At 46.9% G+C, this 13268-nt stretch overlaps 1 long non-coding RNA gene across 1 annotated transcript in view; it reads right to left on the bottom strand.

Moving 5' to 3' along the window:
• Window positions 1-1361: 1361 nt before the first annotated feature.
• Window positions 1362-13268, bottom strand: part of LOC115063396 — an 81727-nt gene continuing 69820 nt past the window's right edge. The window contains exon 4 of the long non-coding RNA XR_003843261.1: window positions 1362-1429. This is a non-coding gene — a long non-coding RNA (uncharacterized LOC115063396). The remainder of the gene's footprint in view (window positions 1430-13268) is intronic.

The following is a 13268-nucleotide window of genomic DNA, read 5'->3' as shown; positions in this document are numbered from 1 at the left end:
TGAGTAACAGCCCTGGCTGTCCTGGAACTCGCTTTGCAGACAAGGCTGGCCTTGAATTTACAGAGATCTGCCTTCTGCTCCCCAGAGTGCTGAGATCTCTCTCTCTCTCTCTCTCTCTCTCTCTCTCTCTCTTTCTCTCTCCCTCCCTCCCTTCCTTCCTTTCAAGATTTATTTATTCATTTGTAAAATGTTATGTATATGTATCTGTATATGTATCTGAGTTTGTATCTACTGAATTCATGCATATGCCCTTAGATGCCAGAAAAGGCCATCAGATCCCCTAGAGCTGGAGTTACAGGTAGTTATGAGTCATCTGACATGAGTATTGGAAACCAAACCCAGGTCCTCTGCAAGAACACTAAGCACTCTTAACCACTGTGCCATCTCCAGAACCCCCAAACTGGATTTTTGTTTAGAGCACATACACTCTCCCCCAAGACATTTTTCACAACTGCCACTGTAGTGCCTGCTGAGCTCTTCCTACTCAAAAGGCTGTAGTATTAGGTCCAGCATCCCCCCAGGTCCCCCGATCTAGCATCCCCCCAGGTTCCCCGATCTAGCATCCCCCAGGCTCCCAGGTCTAGCATTCCCCCAGGTCCTTAGGTCCAGCATCCCCCAGGCTCCCAGGTCTAGCATCCCCCAGGCCCTTATGTTCAGCAGCACCCAGTTCCCAGTTACAAAAACACCCAGTCTCCAGGTGCAGCAGCACCCAGTCTCCAGGTACAGCAGCACCCAGTTCCAAGGTACAGCAGCACCCAGCACACAGGTCCAGCAGCACCCAGTTCCCAGGTACAGAAGCACCCAGTCTCCAGGTACAGCAGCACCCAGTTCCAAGGTCCAGCAGCACCCAGCACACAGGTCCAGTAGCACCCAGTTCCCAGGTACAGAAGCATCCAGTCTCCAGGTCTAGCAGCACCCAGCACACAGGTCCAGCAGCACCCAGCACACAGGTCCAGCAGCACCCAGCACACAGGTCCAGCAGCACCCTACCTGGAGGAGCAGGACCTCAGGTAACCTTTGCTCCTGTAGGATCCACTAATTCATATAGAGACACAAAGTTTAGTCACACAACCAAATACGTTTTATTCCTAATGCAACACTCATGCTCACCTGGCAGCTGCTGTTAGAAAAGCAGGTCCTGTATAAAGTCTGCCCAACCTGCATTTATTATGTGAGGCATGAACCCTCTATTAGTATTTTGGGTATGGAGAGACAAAGAGGAAATCCTGTAAACACTGTGCAACCAACCAACCAAGAAAACACCCATGCAGGGTTACCCAGCTTACCTCCTCAGGTAAAGCTTCATATTTTCAGAATCCTGCATGAAGACACGGGCTCCTGCGGATCGGTTCTCTGTCCTCATAATCTGAATCCTGAGTCATCAGGCTTGACAGCCAACACCTTTCCTCTCTAAGCTACCTCGTGGACCCTGCAAGATCAATTTAAAAATAATTTTATCCAGTTGTTCCTCCACCAAAGTGCTATAGCCCATCTCTGCTCCAATTTTGTGTTTGTTTTGAAGCCTATGAGGAGATGAAGGGTGTATCCAAGGGTGACGCAGGAGTAGCAGAGTTGAATGGACCACAGGTCAATGTGCAGCCTGTCTAAGTCAGGGAATTCTGGCTGGAAAATAGCATTAGAGCTTCACAAGTTAACTCTTTTAAAAATTTTCTTTCTTTTTCTTCTTGATGTTCTTGTTCCTCCTCTTCCTCCTTCTCCTTCTCTTCTTCCTCCTCTCCTTCTTCTTCCTCCTCCTCTTTTCCTTCTTCACATAGATTAAATAACACAGGCTCAGCCACATCAGTAAACATTCTTTCTTAGCACTTACCACACACTCGTCTATCCAGTTGTCTGCAAGCCCCAAGGACAGGGACAGCTGTGGCCTGCTGTTAGAATCCTAGCCCTTTACAATGTCTGCAGAGCCAATAATCAATATGTGACTGTATAATTCTTGGGGGAAAAAAAATGCTTTGTAATCCTCAGATGAAACATATTGGGAAATCGCCCAGGATTTTCTTCTCATTTTCAATGCAGCCGGATGAACCGGGTTGAACCTCTGCGCTGTGCCCAGCTTCAGACACAGGCTCCCCTACTTGCCAGCTTTAGCAAGCCACTGTAGCTCTTTCAACTCCGGTCTTCCTATCTGAAAAATAGATGCCAGCCACCCCTTGGGCTTCCATGAGGGTTAAATGAGAGTGTCTGCAGCATAGCAAGGTGTCCCTGGACAGAGCCCCTTCCTTGCTCCTGTCAGCACAGAGACTGGCAAGGACACAGAAGCCTGCCATTTCAGGCTGAGCAAGTAGTTCTGAATTCTCCCCCTCCACTGGAAGATCTGAACAGCTGGTAGCAACTAGGCACCTGTGTGTGGTAGAGGCCTCACTCATCAAGCCCTGCCTGGAGGCCAGTTTCAGGGACTGTGGGTGGTGAGAGATGTCTGCTTTGAAGCCAACAACTGCACCCAGAGTTCTTCCTAGATTTGAACACAACCCCCAAATCTAACCCTAATGCCAAGCTCTGTGTGTGGCCTCCACTTGAATGAAGTCTGGGTGTTCTCTACCCCTTTATGGTCTGGACAGTGGAAACTCTCCTAAAGCACGGGGTCCTTTGATTTTTGGGGGGGCCATTTGGAGAGTTCAGAGTGTCAGCCACTATGTCACTATTTTGTTTGACACAACACTCCTCAGACATAGATCGGTTTTAAATTGTGGTAAAATACACACATAAGGTTTACCACCTCAGCCATTTAAAAATGCATAGCTCGTTGTGAATGGGACTGACATGCAGCTATCTTCATCTGTTGTCCCAGCTATCAAATTCTAGAGTGTGTATAGATGTACACATTATATTACATATGGAAAACAAATTATATATACGATATAGGTATGATATAGATATATTCTGGAAAACTAGCCCTACCTACCATCCTTTCTGTCTCCTAGAATCTGATACATTCCACTTAGCTTAAGATCCTTAACCACATTGTAGCATGTGCCATAGCTCCCTTCTCTTTTAAGGCTAAATACTGTTCTGTTGTGCCTATCTATCACTGAGCCATCTGTTCTTCTACTGGTGGACTGACTGCTCCATCATTGTAATGATGTATCTATGAAAATGAGCACAAATACCTCGGTCTGGCTCTTTCACCTCTTTTGAGAATATGCTCGGAAGTGAAACTGCTGAACTGTATGGCAGCTCTGTTTTTAACTTTCAGAGGACAGCGATACTGTTTTCCACAGTGGTTATAACATCATACATTCCTTTTGACAGTGTACATATTCTAATTTCTCTGCATCCTTATCAAGCTTTTCTCCTTTCTTTCTCTTTTTTCCTTTCTCTTTTAAAGAACTGGTGTTTGAGCCTAGGGCCTCATGAATGGTAGGCAAGGGCTTTGTCACAGACTACATATGTAGCCCTGTGTATTATTGTGTGGTTGGTTTGGTGAGAGACTCATTACAGATGTAGCCCATGCTGGCCTTGAAATTTTGGATCATCATGCCTCTGCCTCCACCTCCTGGGTTCTGGAAATATGTGTTGTTACCTCTTTGCCAGGGTTTGTCCCATTCATTTTTCAATCACAATTTTCTGAACAAAACTATGATGTCGAAATAGAAGGTAATTTGCTCAAGCTAATCAGGAGCGAGGCTAGCCTGCTCTGGATTCCTCCTAAGGTAGATCTCTTGCTGAGGCTCTGGTGCCACGGGCCTTGAGTGTGGGCCTTGCTCTCTCTAGCCAACCCACGTCTCCCCGAGCCTGCAGCTAGCCCCTGCTCCATCTGTGGCGTTCTGCAAGCACGTCTTAGGCAGTGTGGCAGAAATCGCTCGTGAGGACCCAGGTCTCCTGAGGGAGCTGACTTGCCGCTTTACCACTCTCTAACTGTACAGTCCGATGGAAGTCGAGGCGCAAGTCCTCGCTAGCCTTCTCTTACTCCTCAACTGAAAACCGGGTTGAAGAGGTGCACGCGCCTCGAAGGGTGGCTGGGGACACTGCATGAGAAACACACAGAAAGAAGTCCTTAGCTCCCCGCCGACCCTGGCACGCAGGCTGCCCACCCGCAGAGGCACCGCATAAGCTAACTTACTACAAAAAAAAGTAGATTAAATGTTTCCACCAGCTCCAGTCAATTAACAGCGGGGATGAGTGCTGAGATGGACTGGTGGGAACCGGTCTTTCCTCCCCAGGAACTAGCCACCGTCACCCTGCAGGCAGGCTACCATTTACATAACAGGTTAAACTGCAGGGCAGGAGGGAAAGGCCCAGACTAGCTCCACCCCTCACGCCCTGTACACTACTCTCAACTACCTCTTGGTTGGGTTAAGGTGCTGTAAACCAATAAATAATATTTGGTTCTCAAGGTAGAAACAGTGCTGAGGATTTTACCTGGCTTCTTTCTTTGTTTCTTCCTCTCTCCCTCTCTCCCTTCCTCCCTTTCTTTGAGGGGTGAGTTAGGGGTGGGAATTTACATGTAGCCCCTTGCTAGCCTGGAACTGGCTATAAGCAGAAGATGACCTTGAACTCCAGCTCCTCCAGCTCCCACCTCCCGAGCTCTGGGATTACATGCTGAGCTGCTCCACAAAGCATGCAATTTTTAAAAACAACTCGACTGACACCTTCTAAGAAAAAGCGAAGTTTCAAGGGAGGCACTGAGGATGAGTGTGTGCAGCATCTGTGAGCTCTGTAAGGACAGTATCCTTACACACATCCAGGATGTGCAGTACCCACGTTCCCTGGCCCATAACAAACCAAGTGGTAAGCAAGCTTGTGTTGAAGAAAGACATTCAAGCTGACCCATTATGGGCCACAAAGAACTAACGGCAGTATCAATCAAATGTATACTCATACTTGGGTGGTACATGCTCACTCAAGCCAATTTAAGCATTACAGGTGTTACCTCCATTTGGGCAAATAAAGAAGTGGGGCCTTATATGCACAGTTTCAGCTAAATTGTCCTCACCTGGAAATGGAAGAGCCAGGATTTGAACCTTGGTCCTCCTGTGCCAATACCTGCCCATTTAACTGCCAGGCTTTGCTCGTGTGCCCTTAACCCTCTGCACACACAGATCAACCAGAGTAGGAGAAGAGGAGATAAGCTCCCCACCTTTTCCTTCTGGCAGTGACCCAGAGAGTAGCTTGTGTTAGTCTCTCCTCCACTCAAAGATTTCTAGGGCTAGCCAGCACTGGTGGCTCATGCCTTTAATCCCAGCACTTGGGAGGCAGAGGTAGGCGGATTTCTGAGTTCAAGGCCAGCCTGGTCTACAGAGTGAGTTCCAGGACAGCCAGGGCTACACAGAGAAACCCACAAAACAAAACAAAAACAACAAAAAGAATTCCATGGCTGGAGGAAAATGGGGGGAGCTCTTCTGTCAGTGCGATTTCTAGAAGCTAATTAGATCCTCTTTCATTCTCTGAGTGCCAAGCACTTTCCCCCAGTTGGTCTGCTAATCTTAGCCCCAGCCCTCAAGCATAATTAGTCCTAGTGGGAGACTAACAACCAAAGGAAAAACACTGGACCTTGGTCGGCCTCCTGCCCTGTGCATCTTTTCCTAGAAGAAGTGGTTTTAGCTTTGCCTTTTACTACCACACTACCTTTTGGCAGTCCGGTTCTGAAAATAAACTGTGATTGCTTTGACTCTCAATGTACAAATCTGGGGTGCAAAAATATGCCACATCATTTATTTTTCAGCTTTAAGCTCATCTCTGTCAAACATGAGTCTTCCTTCACTCTTGGTTTATGGCAGAGCCACTCTCAGCTTTGAGCATGGCTGACTATCCTGTCAGGATCCTCCTAGCTTCCCAGTGACTGTGGTCTGAGACTCTGAGATGCCAGTCAGCTGTGCCTTCAGGTCCAGTGCTCTGTGAAATGGAAATTCAGTTATTAGCCCTCCCAACCTTTGGAGACAGTCTTACTTCTGTAGTTCTAGCTGTCCCGGAACTCTCTTTGTAAGCCTGGCTGACCTTGAACTCACAGAGGCATGCCTGCTTCTGCTTCCGGAGTTGAATACCTTTGTATGCACCACCACACCCAGACCCATAGCTATTCTGTGTAGCAGCAATTCTCCTCTGCTGGTGGCACGCAAAGATATCTGCCACCTTTTATGACCCCTCCAGGGCTCTCTCCTGGCTTTTCAGTTTCTCTATTGAATTCTGGCTCTTAACAAAGCCACAGACATTGTCTCCTCTAAGGCAGGGGAAACAAAAGGCCCAGGGATTCTCTTGAGATGCATCAGTATCTGGGGTCTTTGAGCTGAATATCAATGACCAGGGGTCCTCTTGAGATGTTTATCAGTACAAACAGAGGACAAAGCTTGTACCTCCCATTTCCTGTTTGTTCCAGAGCATAGGAAGCAACTCGGCAGGTAAGATCCTGTAAACTTGCATGCCTGAAAAGAGATGTTCTCAGAGACTACTCAGGATGTGTTATTCTTCCTGGGCTGCCATAACTAAGCACCATGGAACAGGAAACTTAAGCAGAGCCTTTATTTCCTCACCCTTCTGGAGGGTGGAAGGTCAGGGATGCTGTGGACATGTTTGATCTCTCCTACGGTGTTCTTCCCACTATGACCCCTGCACACCCCTGTGTACCTGTGCACACACTGAAGGAGAGTTTCCCTTGAAGGCTTCATCTCCGTTAGTCACCTCTTTGGGTGACTGAAGAACTTACCTCCAAATGTGAGATCACATTCTAAGGTACTAGAGGTTGGGGAATTCAGCCCATGAATTTAGGAGCAGACTCAGCCCTTGCCACAAGGGTTAGCCGTTATTTTTTAAACACCTCAGATTTACCCCCTTTGCTGTCTGTAAATAGTGACTATTTCCTTGAAGGTTTTGGAGTACAGAGCTCTGGGTCCAAATTCCTCTTTCAGCATTCTCTACCTGTGCAAACTCAGACAAGTTGTTGGACATCTCTGAACTTCAGAGCCACATATGTAAAATGTCGAAAACAGTGTCCACTTGAAGGTATCCCAGGGATCACATGAGATGGTATTGCTAACACACTAGAAGAAATGTAGCATGTACTACCATGTGAGGTGTCCCTGTCACCCACTCTGTTGGATCCCAACTCACCCAGAGGCTGTATTCTCCCCATGGATTTGATTGTGGGTCACCTGAGCATTTTATCACTAGGGATATTTAACTCTTTATATCATAAATGTGTTCTAGGGAAGAAGGGAGGGCTGGCTTGATGCACACAAGCAGCAATAGACACAGTACGACCCTCCAACCCCACATGATTGACATTTAGTTACTCTTGAGGGCAGCAGAATTTATGTTCTTCTCTGGGCAGCCTTCTTGGCTTCTGTATAACAGATGCCAGTGGGTCCTGCACAGTTACAACCACTAAAAATGTTTTCAGATACTGCCAAATGTCACTTGGAGTACACAGTAGCCCCAGCCAAGACCTTAGCATGACTTTAGGGCTTAGGTCAGTGGGTCCTAAACTGTTGTGCTGAAACCACCAGAAAGAATCTCAAAAAAACAGGTTCCTGGGCCCCATCCCCAGAGGGTCTGATCCAGTGAGCCTGCCCCAGAGCCCATGGTTTCACATCTAATTCCTTTCAGGTGTTGTAGGTGCTACTGGTGCAGGACCATTTGGGAACAGTCACCTCAGTAACATTCATGTCCATGTGCTGAGCCCTTTGGGGGCTGAGACAAAAGCTGCTCAGGGACAAGAAATCCCATGGACACGGGTTGTTTTGGTTCGGTTTTATTTTTGTTTTGAGCTAGGGTCTCACGGTGTGTTTCTGGCTGTCCTGGAAATTTCTATGTAGACCAGGCTGATCCTGAACTCACAGACATCTGTCACCCTCTGCCCTCCAAGTACTGGTCTCTTTAGGAGCACACTCACAAAGAACTCCCTGACTGTGACCGATGGTTGAGGGATGGGGAGAGAGTGACTGCAAATGAGGTCAGCCTAAGAGTCATGAAAGAGTCCACGGGGCTCGGGAAGACTGTGGAAGAATACTGACCACAGCAGTTTTACACACAGAGGATCAGCACTTGCCAACATTCATGGGATTCAAATTTATCTCTATTTTTGTCACTCTTCTGGGTACTGGGGTCACAAGAAAAGCTTCACAGACAGGGGGAAACAAACAACCAAAGCAAAATTTAAATAAAAAACAAACTTTGACCTCATAGAGCTTACAAGGAATAAGGACACTAAACAGTGAAATGAATTTTAAAAGTAGTATATTCATAAGAGAACAAATCAGAGTGGGAATGGGGGAGGGGGGAAGGTGGCTACAGCTTTAAGTGACATGATTTTTCAGTGGTGTGCTGGTACAGGGAAATAACTGGCTAAGGTTCAATCTGTAGCAATGACCAATTTCAGTGATGTAAATATGCCCACCATGGCAATGCCATGATGAGGCTGGCCTCAAGTGAGAATTGTAAAGAAGTGTACCATGGTATAGCACTCTGCAGTGTTTCTGTTAGCATTCTGTCTAAACTCTATTCCACAGTTAACTGGTAACAGCCAGGTAGGCCTGCTCCACTGTAAAAGGGGCTGTTTGCCCCTCCTCTCTCTCTCTCTTACTACTGCTTCCAGCTTGCCTCTCTCTTGCCCTCTTGGGCTCTTCCCTTTCCCTTTCCTTTCCCCCCTCTCTCTACGGGGTCATGGCTGGCCTCTACTTCTCTACTCTCTCCCCCTCTCTGCATTTCTCTGCCTTTATTACCCTCTTAACTCCCCTCCCCATGCCCTGAATAAACTCTATTCTATACTACACCATTGTGTGGCTGGTTCCTTAGAGGAGGGGGATGCCTTGGCATGGGCCCGCTGAGGTGCCCCCTTCCCCCATACCTTACAGCACCCTCTTAGAACATATTCTTAGACCCCTTTATCTTTTTTTATTTTTTATTTTTTTGGTTTTTCGAGACAGGGTTTCTCTGTATAGCCCTGGCTGTCCTGGAACTCACTTTGTAGACCAGGCTGGCCTCGAACTCAGAAATCTGCCTGCCTCTGCCTCCCGAGTACTGGGATTAAAGGCGTGCGCCACCACGCCTGGCCCATTATCTTTTTATAATCACAACAGTTTCTACCAGGGATGTTAGATATAGCCCTTGGGTACAAAATAGTAAAGAATAGGAAAATGATCGGTTTCGAGTATTTTAAAGATTTTTGTTTTAAATTTTAGGTACATTAGTGTTTTGCCCAAATGCGTATTTATGTGCCACATGCATTCAGTGCCAAAAAGGCCAGAGAGGGCACTAGATCACCTGGAACTGGAATTATAGATGGTTGTGAGACAGCATATGGGTGCTGAGAACAGAACACAGGTCCTCTTGAAGAGCTGTTAGTCTCTTAAACACTGAGCAATCTCTAGTCCAAAATTTAGAGTATTTTAAAATATCGGTTTCTGATATACAACATGCATATCTTAACTTTTATTAAGGGCAAGGCCCTGTTTTGTCTCTTCATCTCTCATGGGTCCTGAAATGCAGCAGTCTGTCCTTTTGATCTGAGACTCAGTAGTGATTAGTAAACAAGCTGTAGCTTGTTAAGAAAGTAAGTTTAAATAGAAACCTGAAGGTGACTGGGTTGGGGGAGCTGGAAGGGGTGGAAGGACAGCTATGACTGAGCAGCCATGTCCTCTCCTGGGAAAGAACCATCCATACCTGGGTATCTACACAGTGCTGCCCTGGCACATGCTGTCCCCTGAGCCCCAACAATCCCTGACCTTCTGTAACTTAGTGTCAACCGCCTGAGCCAAGGTCACAGATGCCCTCTTGGGCAGAATTTCTACCTGATTCCTTTAAACCCTTTTTTTTTTGGAACAGGAGGAGGCTGAGAAGACAATAGTAACACACAAATGACCCAAGTAAGGAAGCAACACACTCCCTGATTCTGTGCCACCTTGGACCCAGTGTGTTAGCTGTGGCCATCACCACTCTTCTGTATCCTGTTCCTGTCTGCCTCCCTCAATCAGATGTCTGGGGCATTGGCTGTCCTGCTTGAGCTGGATATCCTACATGTTATTGATGAGTGGTTAGTACACTATTAATCTGTGACGGCTGAAGACATGAATGGGCCTCAGGAGGGGCCTTCGGTTGGGTGATTCCTATCAGGGGGCATCCACTCTGCAGCAGTGAGGATACATCCCGTCTCTTCTCTAGGAAGCTGAGACAAAAGGGAACCTGCTCAAGCCAACAGCAGCCATAGCTAATCGATCACAGCACCACTGTCAGGCCCACTTGAGGCTTACAAGCTTGTTAGTTAAGACTTCCTAGCAATCCAGCTATGGGTGTTACATATCTTTAAAAACCATTCCGTTTTATCTACTAGGAAAATGAGGCCGGGAATGGCAAAGTCAGCCAAGGTCACGCAAGTAGTGAGCGACAAAGGTTTCACTGCATGTGTAAGCACCAGTTCCAGGTAGTAAGGAGGCCAGCCATGTAGAATATTAACTACAACCGTTGCAGGCATGAATGAGCTCCCTTTAGAACCACAGCCATGCTTGGGAGCACAGAGAGAGCAGTGAGCTGGGCTTGAGGACCAGGAGCATAGTCACTATGCTGTCTGTGAAGAATAAATATAGGGGTTCGGATCCCCTACTGAGAATGTAGGTGTGGGTTCACAGGGAGCTAGCTAGGATCTCCCAAGGAACCTGGGCATGCTTCATTTACTGGTTTATACATTCACTGAAACAAGCTAGGATGATTTAATTAAAAAAATAATTTATTTTGTCACTTTCATGATATTTCTCACTGTGGCAGATTGCTCAGGCCTCAGGGACAGAGTTATTAAGGAGAAAGGCATGGGGCCTACAACCCCTTCCTGGTTTTGATGTTTTCAAGCCCAAGCTTCGTCAGAAATAGAGGCAATAGATAGGCATCCCCAAAATGTTTCCTTCGGGGAGATGGTAGGAAAGGTTAGTAAGAGCAGAGGCCCGGCATGATGGGGCACAACTTTAATCCCAGCACCCACGAGGCATGGGCAGGTAGATATCTCTGTGATTTAGAGGCCAGCCTGGTCTTCATGGTGAGTTCCAGGACAATCAGGTGTATGCAGAAAGACACTGTCTCAAAAAGTGAAAACCAAATCAGACCAAATCCTATGGGTGAGATGGTTTCAGAACAAGGATTCCTGGAGAGCTAGAACTGTCCAGAAACTCTGGGAAGCCCAGGGACAGGGGTGCTGTGCCCTCCCCTACACAAAGCCCTAGAGGAAGCCCCCAGAAGTAAATGTTTACAGCAACTAAACATCAGAGAAACTCGGAGAGGCCTCCCATGCTCCATCCTGGTGCACAGAAACAGAAGATCCCACTTGACCTGAGGAGGCATGGAGGTAGTAGAGTCCCTGTTAGATCTCAGTGGTCAATGGGACAGGACAATGAAGCCCATGGGGACTGGCGCCATAGTTCTACTTGGTCACTTAATGTCTCACAAGAAACCCAGACACTAGGTGTCTGGCAAGAAACTCAGGAGACAGGTGAATGAACAACAGGCAATGCCAGTGCTCTGAGTCATGGCACAGTGTAGTGAGATTTACCGCAATCCTGGCAAAAGGCGAAGAAAACCTAGGTTGACAGCTTTTACTTTCTAGCACCCCAAAATTATGTGAATAAAGATTAAGCACAAAGCTATAATAAATAAGTAAATAAATGAATGAATAAATAAATAAACAAAGACAGAAAGAAAGAAAGAAAGAAAGAAAGAAAGAAAGAAAGAAAGAAAGAAAGAAAGAAAGAAAGAAAGAAAAAATTCAAAAGTTATAAGGAGTCAGGCTAGGCTTCAGGGTTTGGGAGGAGAAAAGAAGCCAAGAGAATGAATGTGTCAGGGGCACCTCTGTCTCCGTCTCAGAAGTGGTGCCCGCCAGTCCTTGACTTCCCTAAGAGCCTTGTGTACACAACTGGATGAACACTAGATACTTCATGCTAATTCTTGTATCTAGAAGAATTTTTTGGTGCCAGGCCTGTAGTCCTAGGATGGGAGGTAGAGGTGGGATGCAGAGGTAGGATAGAAAGCACAGGGCCAGCATGGGCTACACAGTAAGACAGTGTCTCAAAACAAAACAAACATTCTTTGTCCCATTATAGACAGATAACTGGGCTGAAAGGAAAGAAAACAGTTTTTCAAGACACCTAGCCAGTGATACTTCCAGGAAGACAAAGGCACCTAAGTAGCAGAATTGAACTGAAAACCTGCAGTGGGTGTAGCTGTATCCCCCACCTCCACCTAGAGATGTGAAAGTCCCAACCTATGCAAATTTGATCTTATCTGCAAAAAGGATATTTGAAGAGCTCAAGTTTAAGGTGTGATGCCTGCTGAGACAGACAAGCAGACAGGGATAACACTGTGTGGAGATGAAGACAGAGATTTGCAAAGCCCCCTCCTTATAAATCGGGAAATGTGGAGATTGCCAGCAAGCCAGCAGGCACAGAAGTGAAAACATTCGCTCTCAAAACCCTGCATGGAGCCACCCAGCCAGTTCTTTGATCTTAGGTCCAGCCCCTGGAACTGTGAGACAATACATTTCTGACGTTTGAGTCGCCCAGTTTGTGGTACTTTGTTATGACCCTTTAAGACACTAAACAGTGTCTGACTCAACACCCTGTGACTTAAGCTACGCAGTTACACAGCATTTCTGTTGAACAACATGCTGCTAGGTTCTAGAGACTAACCCACTCTCTGCTCTGGTCACGTCCCTTCACTGCCTCCCAGCTCCTTCACAAGGTCCTCTCCACACTTTGAAGTGAAGTCATGTCAAGCCACTGTGTTCCCCGCCCCCACCCCAGGTCTCTGGGGACTACAGCATCATGAACTGTCCTCAGACCTCTGTGTCACAGCTCTTGCATCTAATCTGAAATGCTATCCTCTGTTCACTTGGAAAGTTCCAGGATGTTTCTGGTCTTCCTTTTCCAAGACTGCAGCATTAAAAGAGAGCAGGTTCACCTACTGGTGATCCTTTCTGCCAACAGATACGGTCATCCTCCACAGTGCCTCAAATGTTCTAGAGTGGTCCAAAAGGAGTAAACTTTTCAAAACCTCCCTCCAAGACAGCTGATCCTCCATCCTTCTTCCCATGGTTTCTCAGATTTGCTTTACCATAAAACAGGATACAGTTTCCAATAACCCTGTTCTTGGCGTAGAGCTATTCTAACAACAGGGCTTTCAATCATCAAGAAACCCTTATTTCAAGCTGGGTGTGGTGGCGCGCGCCTTTAATCCCAGTACTTGGGAGGCAGAGGCAGGGGGATTTCTGAGTTTGAGGTCAGCCTGGTCTACAAAGTGAGTTCCAGGACAGCCAGGGCTATACAGAGAAACCCTGTCTC

Source organism: Mus pahari, chromosome 2 (assembly GCF_900095145.1).
Source record: "Mus pahari chromosome 2, PAHARI_EIJ_v1.1, whole genome shotgun sequence".
Taxonomy (NCBI): Eukaryota; Metazoa; Chordata; class Mammalia; order Rodentia; family Muridae; genus Mus; species Mus pahari.
This window is presented reverse-complemented; position numbering and strand designations above follow the sequence as displayed.